Raw genomic sequence first — 19,868 nt, 5'->3', positions numbered from 1 at the left:
ATATCGCCCAGTTTTGAACAACGACGTTTTGTTCAATATCAAGCAGCACTGCAAGATTTTGAGCAACATTTTAGCGCTTAGCGTATGTGCTAAGGATGACTCTCGGCTACTACCACACCAAATTTCAGCTCCGCATCTTAAAAATTGACTCAGTTGAAGATGTTTTTGTGTTTCCTTACAGCCATATTGAATCGTCTCAGTATGGGGGTTTTGGGGAAAATCCCCCCCAGTGTTTCAAAAGATATTTTGCCAACAGGCTTTTGATAAACAAACATGTAGAAAAATRTAATTACCCTGTTGACAGCAGGCGATTTTGATAACAAAATATTCATCTTTTTTGTCTCAGCGATGCAATTTTTTTTAGGCCGTCATGCTTTTTCTTTCTTTTTTTTCCCCTTCCAATCGTCTTCTCTGTTTAATCTTCATCGTGACGCATTACCACAAACGGGTAATGTCTCTGTCACTGCGGTTAGATCATTTTGGCTTGTGAGAGTGATGCATCTACGGTTTCAGAAACACGAGGACCAATCCAGCAATTACTAATGTGTCTGAAGCCGGGGTGTCGCTGCTGAGATGTGCAACAGCTGCTCGCGTCGCGGGGGAAGGGGAAATTACTGGGCTCACCGGGTAATTTTCTGATTCAGTCAAAACAGAAAATATCCTCAGAGTTCAAAGTTATCTTAGCAGGAAGTGCAAACTGAAACACCGGAGGAGGAATTTTTGTGGCTGAACTTTTACAAGGTCAACACTCATATATAAAAAAACCTGCTAATTAAGACGTGTAAAACTGTTTCGGCCTTCCCCGGTCCTCGGGGTGGGAGTTGACAATATATTMTTTTTTAGATGGAGTTGATTTTCAAATGTCAAAAGTCTCATTAAGTTAAAATTTCCAGGGATAAACATGCTAATCGAGTTAGCCTTTCCATGTCATTTTCAGTGTTAARTTAGCATCTATGCTAACTGTTGTTTAGCTGCAGGGTCTTATTGGYATATGGTGTTCAGCACTCTTTATTCATCATGAAAATAAAGTAAAAATAAAAGCATACATTTCTTTGTAAGAAAGCTCCCTTTCATAACAGAGTTTTAATTCAAGATAGCGGCCACAGCTACGTATTAGGTTAAAGGATAACAGTAWGTGTTGAGGACGATTGTCAGCTACTATATCAAATCCTACCTCAAAACCAGTAAAATTAGTTTGAGTTATAGACATTTTTGGGATTCTTAATGTCAGTAGGCTGTGCCGATCATTTTAACTTTTGCAAAAAGGAGATTGATGCCAATGTGAACATGAGGAGGACTCTTGGCTACTACCATACCAAATGTACCTTTAATATCTGTTACCAATARCATAAAGGTGGTTGTTTTGTTGTTGTTTATTGCACAGTAAAATGCACAAGATAAAATTGCATTTAATCTTTTTTAACATTGAAACAAATTTATAATCGTACATTTGACCTTCATAGTTGACATATTAACAAATTACTTTAAAAYATTTAGATTCGATAACCTATCAATATTTAGCCAAACTGTGACAAAAACAAGTGTTAGCATCATGCTAATTTGCTAATAWACAGTATAAACCCCATAGAAAACATCTAGCACAATGCTAATCTCTCCAGAACACTCATTCATGAAAAACGCATTYTGTTTGATCGTTTAYGTATTTAACTTTATTTAACCAAGTTTTAATGAGATTATTTTCTACTTTTATTAACAGCAAATTCACTTCCTACAAAGTCCTTCAAAATAAAAGTAGACWACCAATAGAGCCTCCTAGTGGAACAGAAAGAGTTAAACCATTAATATCTGTAAAATGGGCTGAGTTTTAACCTCTTTTATGTTTGTTGTGGTGGACATTTTGATTTGGGTTGATGTTCATCCATTCCTGAGAATTTAATTCAAATTTGTCCACGGATATTTTGGTGATGGTACAGACAAGTGGGTAAAAAAAACAGATTAGGTGTTTTGGACAAGCATGTAAACCCACCAGCTGCGCTCTGGTGTTTATTCACAAACCTGATCATTTAAATGCGTCGATAATCATTTTCTGAATCGTGGGGCGCCTTAAGGCTCACACACCCACTCGACACATGGGGGGGGGGGGGGGGGTCGTCTGATTGCTTTGATCTGCTTGCTGCTGTCAGAGCTGTTCTCTCCAATCCGTAGACACATTATTTAGGTTAGAGCTGTCTGCTAATAGTCCAGACTGCTGCAAACCTGAAAAAAGCAGGGTTTATAGCTAACAGGAGGTGGAGTTGGAGCCAGTTTCAGTTAACGATTGCCAAGAAGAGTATCTGGTTATTCAAGGATGTTGCACAACAGTCAGTTGTAACCACAAACTGTTTGCTACTTGGGCAACAGGATCCTGCTCATGATAGGAGACAAAAGCGAAGGTCAGAAGAGCTGAGTTGCTACAGTAAATATAGCCTGCACGAATACAGAGGAGAAAAAGGGAAGTGCTCTGACACTTATCTGTTTCCAGRAGCGGATTTAAAACAACAACAACAGTTCAGCAGATGGTGGTGCACGGACAATATTTCTCCTGCCCTCACAGCCGAAGCTCGAGCGGTTTATGACATGTAAACCAACATGAGGCGTGTGAATCACGGGCTGCCGCAGCTGGGAATTAAACCATCGTCCTGTAGGGATGAATATCGCCCGTCGTCTCACATGCTCACGTTTTAAATAAAGACCTGGCAGGAACATGTGATGGCAACAACTCTCAGCTACTACCACACATTTTTTAGCTTTACCTGTGGAATTCACTGAGTTGTACACATTTTTGTGTTTGCTAAGTTAGCCGTGGCGGCCATCTTGATTAGGTTTAATAAATTGCAGTTCGTTGTAAATGTTTCATTACAGTCTGTCTATTATGTCATGAGATATTTTACTAAAAGACAAACRCAGGCGATTACATAATTGTCTTGTCTACACTGACATAACTGAGTGACTCATTTTCTGAGGAAATTTATCTTTTACTTTCTGTTTACCTCCATATTTTCCCTTTGTGACTCCTTCACATCCATCCATCCATCCATTCATCCATTCATCCATCCATCCATCCATTCAACCAATCATCCATCCATTTATTCAACCATCCATCCATCCATCTGTCCATCCATCCATCCATCCATCCATCCATCCGTCCATCCACCCACCCACCCGTCCACCCATCCCATCCCATCCTCTACAGGGAGGATGGACGGATGATGCTCCATCAGCGGGTGTAATTTCACAAGAGCCATCATCTGAGGCAGCTGCCTGGTTTCCATGGAAACAGTCCACTTCAGAAGAGGCGGAACGGAGGAGGCGTGTGTTAGAATGCTGCGGGTCGCCATGGAGACTGGAACCACGGCTTACATAAGTATTCAACGCATGTATGCGTGTGTGTGTGTGTGTGTGTGTGTGTGTCTTTGCAGCAGGCCACATTCCTGCGTTATAATTAATGCTCGGAGTGTTCGCTCGCTGCTGTCGGAAATTACAACAATGTCATTTGAAGTGGCGGGGAGCGGCGGCTCGTCGGCCGCGCCGCCGCAGTCAAGGTCAGGCTAATTTCCCCGCCAATTAAACACAGCTTGTGCTCGGAACAGCTGTCAGCTGCCATCTCCAAGGTGACACATCAAGTTTTTATTTAATTCTTTCATTTTTAAAAAAAGGAACACGGCACTCTTCCTCACACACACACACACGGTCCCAACCAGATATGGTTTATGGCAGCTTTAAAGATTACCAGAACCTCCACAGAAGGCATCCCTCCTGTAACGAGAGAACAYGAACCATGAAAGAGCTCGGACAGGAAATGGGACATAAAGGTGGACGTCAATGCGTTTTATTGGCTCTGAGCAGTTCTGCCAGAAGGTAATGGACTGCAGTCAAATTGGCCTGAGTGCCTGAACCTGAAATGAGTGCAGACAAACGATAACCGTCTAATCTGACCTATGCATAATGTATTTTATTTCATCCTTCTTTGATTTATGCACTCCAGCATCTTCGATCTGCAGCCTGTTTGCAATTAGTCGGTGCTCACTTTCATCTCTGGTGTGTTGTGAAATGCACTCGTTGCAAAGCATGAAATAAAACAAACGGTTGCAAATTTTGCTCAAAAATTAGCATTTTAGGGACAAATTAACTTTATCTTATTAATTTTATTCCCCAATTTTCACAACTTTGCAACGACCAGCCAAGAAAATGGTAACTTACTGTGTGCTTTTGCATAAACAAATAAAGCTAGTCTCATTGAACAAATRTTTTTAGTCTTAGATAAGTTTCAGTTTCAAATAGCTGTTAGCGCACACTGTAATCTGAAAATAATCATTGTGAGGAAATTAAAGCCGTCTTGACATCTCACCTTTTACCCACTTCCTGTGACACACACCACCACGTGCAGACACAACAACGAGCGGCAGTGACTCTGCGTTTGCACGTGACTGTAGGAGATCTGCAGGATTTTTCGTGCCCCCTCCCCCCTCCTGGTCCTGATGACCCCGGATGGAGCAGCGCACCCCGGGTTCACCGAGGCCCACAGTTTGCAGCCGGGATGTAACTGAAACCATGTGCCGTGTGCAGCCATGTGGGTGCAGAGGCTGTTGGAGGTTAAGAGGGGCGGGGTTAGGAAACCGCAACATGACAAGCGTTGCTCTAACAGCGCTGTCACACCAGTCAGAGCCACGCCGGTGGGGGGGCTCAGTTAATGTGGGGCGGTTGTTTGACTCATGAACTGCCTCGTGACGAGTTCCTCTTTGTTCTCGACACACTGAGCTGAAACTGTGTCGTTGTTTTGGACCAGGACTCTCTCTTTAACCCCCAACTTTTACCAAAACTGCTCCATAACCGCTTTTATAATAAATACCTTATTGCTCCATATTTTTCCTGCAGGTTTACTCGTGGTTCCTARAGTTTTTATAAGTAGAAATTTTCAGGCTCTCCTGTGCAACGAACTTTCTTTCACTTTGTCTACTTTTAAAACTAAGTTAAGATTCATTTTTTAATAAATCCAGTGGTGGGTACAGTTGCACTAAAGCACTAATAGTGGAACTAACTTCCTGATTAGTGCTTTAGGGCTTTTGCTATTTTTTTTAAATATTAGTGGATTAGCACTTGCTAAATTCATGTGCTAAATTTAGAAACACTAACTCAAGCTTTAAAAGTCATTAATTAACATTATTGCTAACAGCTGACGGTGAAAGCTGTCTCTTATTTTATTCATATGTGTCACTTATTCATTAGGTGACATATTGACAGTATTCTACACAGTAAATATTGTCTAAAGACAGCAAACCTTCTTGGGTTGGATTCAGTTTCTCACTAGGGTTGGGCATAATCGTATCRTGTGCAATTAATCATCAGAAAAACATTAATCGATTATTTTTTGGCACTTGACAATTAATAAGATTAATGCCAGCAGGCAGATTGACTGGATATTTCCCTGGTTGGTCTGCTCGATGCTCCTCTCCACTTCAAATATGACGAACATTTTTAAAAAAGCCTGTAATTTATTTATCTATCAACACAATTTAAAATTTGATGGATAGCCTGAAGTCTGTAATTTTGATAATTTGGAACAGATTTTTATGAAGAGCAAATATTTCCCACTAAATTGGTCATGTGACTAGGACATAAGGGTGTCCAGGGACTCCAGGGGATTAATCGTCAAATTAATCGTTATAGGCTAAATACCACAATTAATCRTGATTAATTTTTTTGCCAATATCGCCCAACCCTATTTCTCACAGAAGTTGTATACTTTTATTGACAGTACTCCTGACTCACAGTTTTAGTTTATAGCCARTAAGAGACAATTCCCACAATTCTTTGTGCCTACCTAGCATTAAGGCATTGGAGCTACATCACCGGGTGACACCCCTAGTCCCAGCAATATTTTATTTATAATTTTAATCCAAAATAATATATGCTTAAAATTTGTAAGTATGGATTATTTAATCACCTCCCTAAACYGTGTGAACTCACAAAAGGCTGTGAAATGTCAACCATGAGCAACATGGCAGTATGTGRCACATGTTGTCTGTTGAAGAATGTTCTATAGGTTGACTTGATTATTTTAGTGCTTTAGAATTAGCTTTTGCTAAAATTTTCAGTGCGTTAGTGTTTTGGAATWAGGGGACCTAAATATTTGAGTTAGTGCTTTAGGCTCAGTGCAGGGGTCTGCAACCTTTACAATCAAAAGAGCCATTTCTGCTCCTCGGCTCGCTAATGAAATGTGCCCAGAGCCGCAAAATAAGCTACAACTGTGATTAGCAACTAGTGGTCCGTGGGCCTTTTCAAGGCCTTTTCGTGAACCTTTATGGCCAGTGGAGGTGACATAAACCTAAAAAAATATTTTGTGATTTTTATTATTTATTATTATTTTTACACTTCAAGACTGAAGGAAAAAACATTCATGCACAAGAACAATACTGACTATAGTTTGTACAGAATTTCATAAAAACTAGTGCAGCTGAACTAGTCAGACATGTTTTTTCCCCTAATTCTTAATATATATTCCTAAAGGTGTTTAAAGATAACCCTGATGGATTTGAAAGAAAGATTATAGGAACAATTTGGATTATTTAGTTAGAAAACAGGCTAGCATAAGCTAACATATTTTACTTTTTGTAATAGTATTTTTGTATTAGTAGTATTGATTACATATTTGCATAAAATTTATTAGTGTTGTGAGTATAAAAACCAAAAAAAATGTTATGTTTGGTCACATTTTCAAAGAGCCACTGCAGAGGGACCAAAGAGCCACATGTGGCCCCAGAGCCTCAGGTTGCAGACCCCTGGGCTAGTGGAACTAATGTTTAGATTAGTGCTGCCCACCACTGAATAAATCCTATAGTCAGGGTTGYTTTGGGTTTCTTTGGGTTTCCCTTAGTTCTGCTGCTTTAGGCTTAGACTGCTGGAGGACAAACTAACCACATTTCCTCACTCTGCTGCTGTTTTTACTTTTTCTGCTCTCAGTGTTTGCATTTTTAATTTATTTCTATCATTATTTTTAATTATTTCTACCATCTTTCAAGTTTCTTTCTTTCTAATTGTTTTCATTTCCATAGGAAACACACCTTGACCAGCCTCGAGGCACTGGTTCTGCTGGAGGTTTCTTCCTGTTCAATGGGAGTCGTTCCTTTCCACTGTCGCCTCCATGCTGCTCAGGATGGAAAACAGTGACAAAGTGATGTTTTGATACAATCTGCTGGTTTCTTTAKCTGGATAACTCTTACGTTTTTGCCTTTACAATAAGAATTTAACCGATCCGCAGTAGCCGCCGTCGTTGCAGTTTGGCAAAACTCATAAAACCGAACGTGGAGTTCAGATAAAGTTTAAAAATTACCGATGCAGATAAAAACAGCATTCAAGCATGATGGGAGCAGATAGTGAGGAGAGGAATGTCGCCTGACTGCAACAACCTGGAGTGTGACAGGAACACGCTCCGTTCGGTGAGAGGAATTCGTTGTGACACTCCTCCGGGGCACCTTGTGAACTGCATGTCGGTGGCCTGAAAGCGTCAACATGCCAGTTTTCACATCGCAGCTCCTCTCCGGGCCGACTCCTGACGCCGCAGTCCAACTCGGTGAGGAAGCACCGCCGCGGTTGATAAGCTCATCGCCTGCTGTAAATAACTTGCATCAATAATTCAGCTCCARTTCAAACCGGCCAAAGAGACGCAGACCCCCATCGCTCCGGCRAGGTGACTCGTTTTTAGGTCACGCGCCGACTTAACAAAGAGATCCACGTTCGATTGGCCTGAAAATCCACCTTACAGTCACCAAGCTTTCCAAGTTCAACCCTAGAGAGTTTCAAGTTTCTTTCTTTGGCAAAGACTCACCTGTAATCAAATAAATAACAAGCCAACACCCTTCTTTTCAACTTTCACAGAATCATTCTGTCAGCTGATACCTGTTTCCACTCTTACCTAATATCGAAAACCGGCTCTGCTTATTTTAGGCAGAGAAACAAAATAGCCATCAATGTCAATTGCGAAACGCTACCCTGGTATTTTCCTTGTTTGTTTTCTTTTTTTGTTCTCTTCCAAGCTGCTTTTTTTTTAACCGTATGGGTTATTACCGCTCATTTTAATGCCCCGCAGGGCGGCTTACGCATCAGACAAGCCCGAGTTTTCTTGGCAGCAAGCATATTAGAGTTTAAAACCCCCCGTCAACCCGACCCGACACCCTGTAAGCACCTCCGGTCATAATCAGAATGTCAGACTGGTGCAGGAAGGGTGAATAATTAACGCCGTGTCTTTGGGGTTTGCTTATTTTCACCCAGCAAAAAGAGAAGAAAAAAGTTTCTTGCCTTCGTCGCCTGCAGCCAAACATTTAATTTGCCAAGACGTGTGTTCATCTTCACAGAACTTTTCTTTCTTTTTTCTTCCCCCAAACTACGAGTACACACAGGGAAGTCAAACTACGAGTACACACAGGGAAGTCAAACTACGAGTACACACAGAGAAGTCAAACTACAAGTACACACAGAGAAGTCAAACTACAAGTACACACAGGGAAGTCAAACTACGAGTACACGCAGAGAAGTCAAACTACGAGTACACACAGGGAAGTCAAACTACAAGTNCAGGGAAGTCAAACTACGAGTACACGCAGAGAAGTCAAACTACGAGTACACACAGGGAAGTCAAACTACAAGTACACACAGGGAAGTCAAACTACAAGTACACACAGGGAAGTCAAACTACGAGTACACACAGAGAAGTCAAACTACAAGTACACACAGGGAAATCAAACTTGTGCTGGTTTAAATTTTTGAATGAACATAAAACATTAATATCTGCAAGGCTGAATGGTTTAAAAACCTCTGAGATGACATTTTCTTATCAGGACCAGAGATGGAGGTGGCTCTGATTGGCTCAGTCTGTGGTTGATAAGGGTTCAGAGCCGAGAGAAGCAGGGTTGTGATGTTTACTTTAACGCAGCCAGGAGACGTTGAAGTGTCCTGAGGTCCGTCCCTTTACCACCGTGACGCCATCTTCCCGCAGCGAGAGAAAACAGGGGGCTAGTCCCGTCACCACATCCTGGTTGATCATGTTAAATGTTAACAGTTCCRCATTTTTATCACTAATTCAACACTGTGTGACGCTACGCTTTGTGGTGTGAAAAAGGTTACGCTTATCTGCCAAAGAAGTTCCGGCTGATTTTGCTTTGTCAGGGTGGATTTGTAAAGTGCATTCACACCACTGATGTCCCGTCTTTGCACCGTGTGGTGGTAATGTTGTGAAAGCTGCTGTGTGAACAGTTTAATACTCGGTTTGGCCCCTGGGTAACACGGTGGAGGGATTTTGTCATTTGTACGATTTCAGATGAGGATGACTTATTTGTTGTTGTTTTTCTGGAGGTAGCTGCACACAAGAGGAATAAAAAAATAGCTTTATTTTCTGCATATTTACTGTGAAGGAAGCTGAAACTGAGTTATTACAGCTGAAAGAATCAACAATAACCAGATTAAAGAAGCAAAATGTTAGCTTAAAGCTAAAAATATAACAGATCACTAGCTACRGGCTAAAAYGAGCAAAAYATTAGCTAACAAATACAATAAGCAAAACACTAGATAAACAATATACAAGCAGAACACTAGCTAGAAGCTATAAAAGAAGCAAAACAGCTGAAAGCTAAAAGAACAGAAMACTAGCTTGAAGCTATAAATGGAGGGAAACAATAGTTTAAAGCTAAAAGAATCAAAACACTAGCAAAAGCTGCATGAGCAAAATATTAGCCTAAAGCTAAAAATATAACAGATCACTAGCTACGGGCTAAAATGAGCAAAATATTAGCTAACAAATACAATAAGCAAAACACTAGATAAACAATATACAAGCAGAACACTAGCTAGAAGCTATAAAAGGAGGAAAACATTAGCTTAAAGCTAAAAGAAKCAGAACACTAACTAAAAGCTAAAGGGTATAAAAGWTAGCAGAACACTAGCTAGAAGCTATAAAATGAAAAATCATTATCCCTAAACTTAAAGAAGCAGAATATTAGCTAGAAGCTAAAAGGAGCAACAAACTTGATAAAAGGTAAACTACACAAGCTCAAAGCAAAATGAGCAAAACTTTAGCTTAAAACTAAAAAAGCAAAACACTAGATAGAAGCCAAAAAGAGTACACTTGTACTTTTACACTTGTAAAAGATAATAGTTGCACAAAAATTAAAACAGCTAAAATTTAAAAAGTATCTTTAAAGGTTAGCTTAAAGCCAACAGTGACAAAAATCTAACTAAAAGATGACAGAYGCAGCTACAAGAATCAAAATACGAGCTAAACTCTAAAAGTAGCAAAWGRCTAGCTAAATATACAAAGCCAGCCTATAAATTGAAAAATCCTAATCCAGTCAGTCTCACTACACCAAACTGTTCACCTGTGATCAGCTCTGATAATCACTATTTGTCAGAAAATGGCTGAACAGATGTGATTTTTTTTAGCTTTGTACCTTCTGCCTACAGCTGATGTTTCCACAAAGGATAAGACATCACTTCCATCTCTGTGTACCCAAGCCTCACCAATCACACCTCTTTTTATTTTAGTCTACAGACAGATGCTATAGTTAGCTTCTACAGCCTTATCTCCAAACAGCACCACACCTGACTGTCTTTAGCTCGCACTATYTCCCTCTCTAAATGATGTACAGCAYCCGCTGCWTGTCACAGACAGATTGAGCGCCGGCTAAATTCAGCCGGGACGTCCATATTGATTCAAAGCACACCGGAAAATTTAGGAGTGTTGCATTTTCTGGCAGAGGAGACTGTTTTTTATTTATTTTTTTTTTTGTGGGGAAAATGTTTGAGGGTGCGTCGTGTTTTCTCCTCTGTTGTCTGTCGCTGCGACAAAAATAAAATGTTCCCGGCGTGGCGAGAAAAAGGGGGAGAGAGAGAGAGAGAGAGAGACGCTAATCCTCTTTAGCTCTCAGCGGGTTTGACGTTGGCTCTTAAAATGAAAGTTACTGTATTTTCACGCCGTCCATCAGACAGGCAGATCTGTTTATCTGTGTTTACCACACGGTCTCTAGTCAACACACACACACAAAAAAAAAACAACCTCAGCATCAGCTTGTGAGGTTGTCTGGGTGGGTCTTAAAGGGGCGTCGTTATCCCAGCAGGCAACAAATCCTCTCACAGATTCCCCGAGGTCCCTCTGCAAACCCAAGAGCCACCCGGTACCGTTTAGAGTCCAGCAGTTTTATGTTTGCTTCCTGTCATCGAGTCGGGCAAATAACTGTTTACAGAAAGTTTCGGAGTGAGTAATTTCGACAAGTCAAAGACGACCGGCCACAGCTCGGTTCYTCACGAGGACCGGTCATCTGTTGGAGATGACGCCTCCCGCAGCTCCTTCAAAACAAAACCTGAGTCATCAGCAGGCGGCCGGTCCAAGTTCTGAACTCTGTGTTTGTTTTCTGACGAGCTGAGAAAACAATTAGCTTCGAGCTGTCACGGAGGGGAAACCTACGAAGCTTTTTAACTTTATCTCAACCCTCAACCACAATAAATGATGCTCTGTTAACAAAAATGTTGAGTTTTTGTAGCGATGACTCTCGGCTACTACTACCCCAAACTTTAAGTTGATCTTTAACACTAGCCGGGTTAAAAACAAACACTTGCTCATATTTATAGTTAATTTGGTTTGATATCATTGTACTTGTGTTTTATTTATAATTTCTCAATAAAAGTTCTCATTAATAAACTGTTTTGTTTGTATTTCGAGCCCCTAAAAGTCTATTTGTGTGATTTTTTTCCACTCATCTCCACTCAGAATCACTGTTTGGCTTAATACGAGGATGTGCTTTTTTGAAGATGGCTGACTTTGTGTCTGAATGAAACAGCATGTGAAAGAGGATGGTGTGTGCGTGAGTAACGTGTCGAGCTTTCGAGCTGAGAGACTTGATGAATAATTGAGCTGTAGTCAGGCAGAGAGCGGTTTCACGAGCCCCTCTGTCTCCGAGTTAAAATTAGACTCTTTTCCCTCTGCAGACAGACGCTTTGAACCTCGACTGTCTGAGAGAATCACTCAGCTCTGCCTCTGAAAAACCCTCGTACCTCCGAAGAAACGAGGACATAAACACGTTTGGCAGATCGAAAATCAGTTTTTATACAAAGAAATGTATATCGCCCACATTAAACACCAGGGGTGGGCATGGCTCTGCTAATCAGCTAACAGATAATGGTAACTTTTTTTTAGCAGATTAGCTTTTCATTAACTTTGAAAACCATTAGCAGACAAATTAGCTTCCACTAAATTAGGTTTTGCCAGCTTTAAGTCCACTATATGCTAAAAAAAACAACAACTAGCAACTAGTTTGTGTCTCACCAGTCTTTACTTAAAAGGAGACAAAGACATTTGACACAGACTGACTATCGTTGTAGAGATCAGCTGCTCTTAGCTTCTCCTAATTTTAACTTGTCTAAAATTAGCTTCCGCAAATTTATTTTACATGTTTAGCATTAGCAAACCTATATTTTTAGTTAGTAGATTATTAGAAACTAACTTTGTTTAGCTGTGCCCACCACTGCTAAACACTAAAATCCTCTGGGCTGAAACCGTTTGGTTCTRCGTTAGGTTAGTTTCACCAAATATTTAGGCAAAAAAAAGTTTATATGGTCTTTTTTTTCAGTCACATGACCCCCTCACTACCCTGACAGGCAAAACATTTGGTGAACAAGGGGGAAAAGTGTTAATTTTCCTGTTGTCTCCTGTCAAGACTGATCATCCATCCAGTGGGCGTTTCCCAACGACTCATGACATCACAAAAACTCTCCGCCATTTTGTTTCAGAAGTTGACCAAACCAGACCTGAATGAACCTCTGCTTTAAGATGCTACAAGTAAAGGTAAGATGCTAAAAACAATCTGTAWAAAAAGTTTAACCTGACAGATTTTGCTAACTTATTAAAATTTAATTGGACTGATTTTAGTTTTGAAAATACTAGTTGGTGTTATAGCTGATGCTAACAGCTATTAGCATCATTAGCTTGGGTTTCCAACTGTGATTTAAAATACAAAATATCCCCCATTTAAACCATTCATTGTTACGTTAAAAGAGAAACACATTTTGTTCATTTTTTTTAAAAGCCAGATCAAATCTTTTTAATAGAAAAACAGTAAACTCAGTAGCTCAGCATGCTAGCTAAAAGAAGTAAAACAAGGTAAAATTAAATAGTAAAACAAGCTACAATTAAATATTCAAAAAGGTCTAAAAGCTAAAAGTAGTAAAATATTTAATAAAATGTGAAAATCATTAGGTAAATGCTAAAAGTGGTAAACAAGCTAGCTAGATGTAAAAATGAGTTAACTAGTCAAAATTAGCAAAACTGTAGCTAAAAGGTTATAAAAAAAAAACAAGCAATCTCTTGCGATGTGTTGGAAATGACTTTTCCCTGCTACTTTGTCAAACCTTASCTCAGTATCTGTAAAACAGACAGTTATAGTAATTTTTATGTTTGCTAATGTCAGTTAGCTTTAGGAGTGCTGTAAGCGCCGGGCTTCTGGAGCTCCAGCATAAAGATTTAACACAAAAATTTGTTATGTCAGCGTGATAGCAGTAAAATGTGCCGATTGCAATCAGAGATTCAGGCTGTACCTGAGGCATGAAGGGCTTCATCGTTATTCAGAGCAGCACTTTGATGTCGAGGCTCTGTGGATCTCAGGCAAGAAGTTCTAATTAAATCAGTATCAATTTTAGCCCGAGATGCTACGAGGGAGCAGGAGCTTTGAAGAGTCCCWTTTATAAGCTGACTGTCCACAGATAACAGCAGATATTAACTAAATTAGGAATATTTTTTGGCACAATTTATGACATGTTTGTGTGTCTCTTTTTTTTTTGTTCTTGTTCTCGTGTGTACGCGCCACGGGTTCTGTGTGTCCTACTTTCTGGGCTCTTTGGTGTCACTGTGGGCCGGTCAGAAGTGACAGATTGAGATGGGCTGTGGGTACTCGGAGATGGGAAAGCCTCGGGGATCTTATGACAGGTAGACGGAGGAGAGACAACTTCATTACAGCTGCTAGGGGGGAAACAAGGTGCTACAAATCTAAAATTAGCACCCAAAATTGACTTGAGAGAGAATATTTGTGCCTTTGTTTTCATTCCAAGGAGAAAATTGGCTTTTATTTGGTGCTTGTTGCATAGGCCTGCTACCAAAATATCTCATAAGCCACTCCACAAATTTTAATGAAACTTGCAGTAAGTAATTATGAGACAAAAGTTTACAACTCATTAACTTTTGGAGTTAATTGGATTCAAGATGAATGTCAGCTAGATCAGTGGTTCCCAAACTTTTTATCTTCTGACTCACAAAATATCCATGGCAAAAACTTGTGACCCCAAATATTACTGGTCTGAGTACACGAACTCCGTTTATAACCCTAAAAACACAGGAGTTTGACAGTCTAAACAGCTTGTACACACATATAAATACTTATTATTACTTATTTTGTGTTTTTGTAATAATTATAGGGAAAATATTACATCAGCAATTATTTTATTACCCTTTTAAATTGATTTCTGGAGATTATCCAAGGTGCTTCATGACCCATAATTGGGTCCCAAGYCCAACTTTGGGAACCAAAGTGCAGTGGTTCCCAAACTTTTCTACTTTTGACCCACAAAATAACAGTAGAGACCTGAGCCCCCAGCTATGTTTGGATGATAAACATTTGTATCAGGTCAACTAAACACAGTAACAATATTTTTTATACTACATTTATCCGTTTTAAATACACTAACCTCACTCATTTGTAACAACCAAGGCAAAAATGTAATTAATTCAGAAAATGTTTTCAGGACCCCACTTTGATGTTTCGGGACCCCACTTTGGGTCCCGACCCCAACTTTGGGAAACACTGAGCTAGATCAAGTGTTCTCAAACTTATTGGGACTGGGACCCCATACAAGGGTGAAAAATTTCCAGGGACCCCCTCATAAATCCCATGTTGTTAGTGGAAAATAATTTTCTGTTATTTTAACCTCTAAATGCCATGGTAAAATTATTATTATTTTGTTTGGTTTAGTATGCTTGTTTTACTAGTGCATTATTCCCCATATGCATTTTTCAAAAATAAAACCAACTTTAACAGTTTATTGAATATTTTTGAGGACCCCCAAGACACAGCTCGCAGTTTGAGAACCTCTGAACTAGATGATCATCACAAACACAACAATGGTTACAACTGAGCCAATTTTCTAAAAAAAAAAATTGAACTGAAATTTGGTGTGGTAGTAGCTGAGAGTCATTCTCAACAGGTTGTCTGAGGGATAGTGCATATCGTCATTTTCGAGGTTTGACTAAAACAGACCAAAAAGCGAACATGATCTCTTAAAACGTGAAGTTTTTTGTGCTGTGTTTTAGGTTTACACCTTAATCCTTTCTACTTCCTGTTTTATTTTGGAGAACTTATCTCAATTTGTCTTCTACTTCCTCCCACTCACCTGATCCTGATTTGTAATATACACACCTGTGCCTCATATCTAATCAACGTCTGCGTATTTAGAGCCGCAGTTTACACAGTTCTGGTTGGCCTGTAWTACTTYAGTTTTAGTTTTATTTTCATGTTTTGACCTGTTTTTCTAAAAGCAAATTTCCTTACTTTTTGTGCTAAGTTATATTGTGACGATGGCACACATGTCAAACAGGACACCTGTAGGGCATCTAATTTTTTTTGTAATGAAGGGAAAGAAGAAAATGTTTACAGAAATATTTGCTAAATCCCTTATAAGACATTTCAGTTTCACACTGTGCATGAGATGCCATCTTTTTGCAGCTTTCACAATAAGAGTGATGTAAATTAAAACTGACACGGCATGGTAACGAGGTCACCAAAACATCCTCTTTTTAAAAAAAAACATGTTTAAATCACATTAAGAAGCTTTGCAGAACGGCGTGTGTGCGATTTTTCCCACTTTTCATCTTCCACCTCGTCTTTTGTTCCAACAGGCTTAGCACCGTAATCCCACTTTGATCAGGCTGCATTTGAATTTTTAATCTCAGGTAAAGACGGCGCGCAGACGTGCTTATTAGGAGCAACGGAAGCCAAGTTTACATCCGGCGCCCACCCCCCACCCCCGTTATCGCTGCTATCATGCAGCTAAGCAGCGGTTTTGTTTGCTGTTTGAATAAAAGGCCTGTCAGCTGCTTTACAAGATGAAGATTAATCTGGCAGTTGAGTTGATCTAGAGCTCTGCTTGGTCGTGTATTGATGGTGGGGCTGCGTTGGCCCGTTYAACCTGCCGGGCCTTCGGGGAGTAGAACATACAGAGCAGCCTAAGGCCAAAGCCCGACGCATCTATCACGAGCGTTACATCACATCCACCATCAAAGGTCGAATGCTTTCGGTGTGTGAATGAATCATTGCTGCTTTCAAGCCTGGACCATCGAATGTTTACATGTTGGTTTGTTTTTGCTCAGTTTTCTTATTCGTGTTTCTTTCTGAAAGTGTTTGGGATCAGGCTCAGCTACTACCACATATAAGTTTAGCCTTGCTTACAGTTTCGCAATTCATCTTGATGCTTATCGTAACTTGTGTTCTTCCAAATTCTTGCCAATACACAGGCATATTTAAAACTGTGGTTGACTCCAACAAACAAAGATCACTCACACCAACAGGCAGTCTAATCATGTTGGGGATGACTCTCAACTACCACCACAACAAATCTTAGAATGGTATCAGAAAAGGTAACAATTTTTGCGACGTTTCCAGTGAAATCCATCAAGTCGCTCAGGCGATATTTTGCTAACAGCAGACTTTTAGGTAGGATTTTTTGAAAAAGGCTTCAATACTTTATGAAAGTTTATTTATTGCAGGTTTAAAAAAAAAGGTTACGAACAGACTCGGATTGGAGTTTGTGATAATAGCTGAATATGTAAAATTGCTAACCACCTTCTCTAGCCAAACTGGTGCAGTTTATTCTTTATGTCTTCGTTTAGCTTCATAAAATAATTGCRGTCACCACCTCATCCAGCTTACGAAGTTTATGAAATTTTTGTAGAGAGAGAAAAAAAAATTGGCCCAGAACAGGGAATTGTTGGGACTTGGGTTTGTAACARTACATCGATCCATATTTATATATTGATTATATGATTTAATTACATCAAGGCAAAATAAAAACATTGATATCATATAGATCGCAGAGTTGTGGAAAGGGGGCGGGGCATGGGAGATGTATGGTCTGTAGCATGAGTTACTTTCTCATCATCTCTATAGCCGCCAAACTTCATTCACCTTTTGCGTCTTTTTATTTTCTTCTTCCTGTAGATTTTTTTGGTACTTGTCAAATAACTTTGAACCTCGATCAGAAAGGAGGTCTGGGGGTTTATGTTGTTTCGGCTCTAGAGAAGGATGAGATTACTGCAACACACATCAAACAGGATGATCAAGTCCAGAAGAAAAGTGGCAGGAACTGTTTATCATAACTCCGATTTTATTTGGCCAGTTCAAACACTGGTGTATAGTTTGAACTTTTGACACAAATGGAAAGGGTCTCAAAGAAGGCGTATGTTTCTGGTTRGTGATTTAAATAGGTCMTGTGACTAGTCTCCAGAGGGTTAATATATCGTCATAATTTTTAAAAACCGTTGAATACTGAGTATACCACATTACCTTCACACCACCCGCCTAATCAGGACAGACTTTGTGATATCATCCAAACAAACTGATATAATATCGTATCRTGATAAAGCTGCTGATTTACGACGTCCCTCTAGCTAAATAACAAACAAGCTTGCTTTTGATGACATCATCTATTACTTTTATGAAGCTCCAATAAATCTTCCTTCTGGGCTGAAAYGATCACATTCAAGTAACTGTTAACCACCTTTTTTTTTCTTTTTTTTTTATATCACACCCAAGAAGCACACGTTTGGGTGTGACGGTGAGAGAAATTCTGTGCTTTAATTGACGTACACCTTCTGTTTGAATCTATTTAAAACCCTCTGCCCCTGAGGTCACGCCGAGGAGGAGCTGCAGCGATGAGATCAGCTCAGAGGAAGACGACAAACGCTGGCTTGTTGAAGCAAAAACAAAGACCGCTTGTTGTTWTTCCTCCTCCTCTCTTTCAGGATTTGTCCTGAGAGTTGGAAATCTGACGACTCGTTACGCTGACCTTTGTTTCTCTCGTTACAGACTTTCTCTGTGGGTCTGTGGAGGACAGGGGGGGGCGGCTGTCAGGGACCTTTTGGTGTTGAGTTTACCGATCACATGAGCGGCTAAAATAACAAAGCGGTCAGATTTTGGCTTTTTTGTCTGAACAGTCATGGGATTCAGATCACCAGAACTCAACTGAGTTTGATGAAAGAGATATTGTAACCAGAAAAAGTGGCTTTAAGAGCTTTGTCATCTGACTCGAGGGGGAAAATTAGTCTTAGGTGTTTTTTTTAACAAAAAATAATGGAACCAAACATATTCAAGAACATAACCGGGAGAATTTTTAAAGAAAAAAATATTAACCCAACATTTTCCAGGTGATTCTTTTTACTCTGATAAGTTGTGGAAATAATTTGTTACAAAGATGTTCATTTGTCTGTTAGCAAAATATCTCTTCARCCAGAGGGCAGATTATCTGACCTTATTTGTAACAAACTAACTTTTCAAGCAAACCCAATMCAAGATCGTTGCCACAGCTAATCATCTTTAACGAAATTAAATAATTCAGTAAATTTTACAGATATCAAGCTCAAATTTGGTGTAGTAGTAGCTGAGAGTCTTTCAAAACGCATAATCTGAGCACAGATTCTGCAACTTGCAATACTGCGTAAGCTTGCTTTAACAACGTTTTTTCCTCAGCACTGATATGAGTTTCTTCAAAATAATCCTTAATTTTAAAATCTGTTAATGAAGCTCCTGATTTTAGTGGCTTCTTTAGAGAGTAAAAATTGGAAACAGACATGCTTTGTCTCAAATTTATAAATGCAGTGTAACTTTATTGTAAGATGCTAAGAAATTCATTGACTTTAGATAGTTTATTTTTAAATATTCCACACACAAAAGGTTAATTTTTATGAGGTTTTTCCTTACAGTTCACTATTTGTCTTGTGTTATTTATGGAGTGTGGTCTCTATTGAAGGAGTCCCAGAAACATTATCGCTGCCTAAACCTAAACCGGGTTCTCAGAGTCATGAGTCAGCAGTTTTCCAACCAGCTGAGGATGTCAACAAACCCCTGAAGTTTCYCATCCCTGAACGTCGTTTTTAAAGGGAACAAATTACAAACTCAGATCGGGCGTGAAGATATGATTTATGGAGCAATCTGTGAAAATCCCTTTTAATTAGCGTGTTGTCGTTTCTACGCAGAAGGTCTTCTGTTTAAATACAGAATAAGAGTGAGTCCTGGACGGTTTTATTATCTGCTTTCAGAGGCGAGAGCTGCAGGGGACGGAGGTGTAATTAAGGAAATGACACGGCKTTTTTTTTTTCCCCTCAAACATCTTTCCGAACGGGTTCTAATATTACACCATCGAGTTGTACAGAACTGAATGAAAGTCGATCCGCGACGCTGTTTATAGCCGCAGAGTTGATACGATCGCTGATGTTAACACGAGCGGCACCGCTGACAGATGCAGGGTTGAAAAGTTTACTTCAAGTCGTCTTCTTTTGGCCGTTCCCTCTGAGTCCAACTACCTCCATGTCCTCTCTAGCATCCTTCTACCAACATAAATCGGTTTAATGGCCACAGATGTGTTTTTATTAGCTTTTTAGAGGCTGTGTGGAAGAAAAACCTCAAAGTTCAAACTATCTATTGACGACAAAAGTGTTCAAAAGATACTCTTACACTTCTGGCTTCAGTATCTAGAATGAGCTTTGAAACTTGAGATAAAGAGAAGCTTGGATCGTTGAGCGAAACTTTAGGCATGACAGGCCGTCAGCAGCCCCCCCACCCCCC

At 39.7% G+C, this 19,868-nt stretch overlaps 1 long non-coding RNA gene across 2 annotated transcripts in view; it reads left to right on the top strand.

Annotated features, from left to right (window-relative positions):
- Positions 1-19,868, top strand: part of LOC106515880 (uncharacterized) — a 123,034-nt gene that overhangs the window by 65,071 nt on the left and 38,095 nt on the right. Inside the window, exon 4 of one of the 2 annotated variants that reach the window (XR_001310046.1) lies at positions 12,775-12,829. The exons of the other annotated variant lie outside the window; for it this stretch is intronic. This is a non-coding gene — a long non-coding RNA (uncharacterized LOC106515880). The remainder of the gene's footprint in view (positions 1-12,774; positions 12,830-19,868) is intronic. 2 annotated transcript variants of the gene reach the window in all.

Source organism: Austrofundulus limnaeus, unplaced genomic scaffold (assembly GCF_001266775.1).
Source record: "Austrofundulus limnaeus strain Quisiro unplaced genomic scaffold, Austrofundulus_limnaeus-1.0 Scaffold33, whole genome shotgun sequence".
In the NCBI taxonomy this organism is placed as follows: domain Eukaryota; kingdom Metazoa; phylum Chordata; class Actinopteri; order Cyprinodontiformes; family Rivulidae; genus Austrofundulus; species Austrofundulus limnaeus.
Note: the sequence above shows the minus strand (reverse complement) of the source record. Positions and strands in the feature narration are given on the sequence as shown.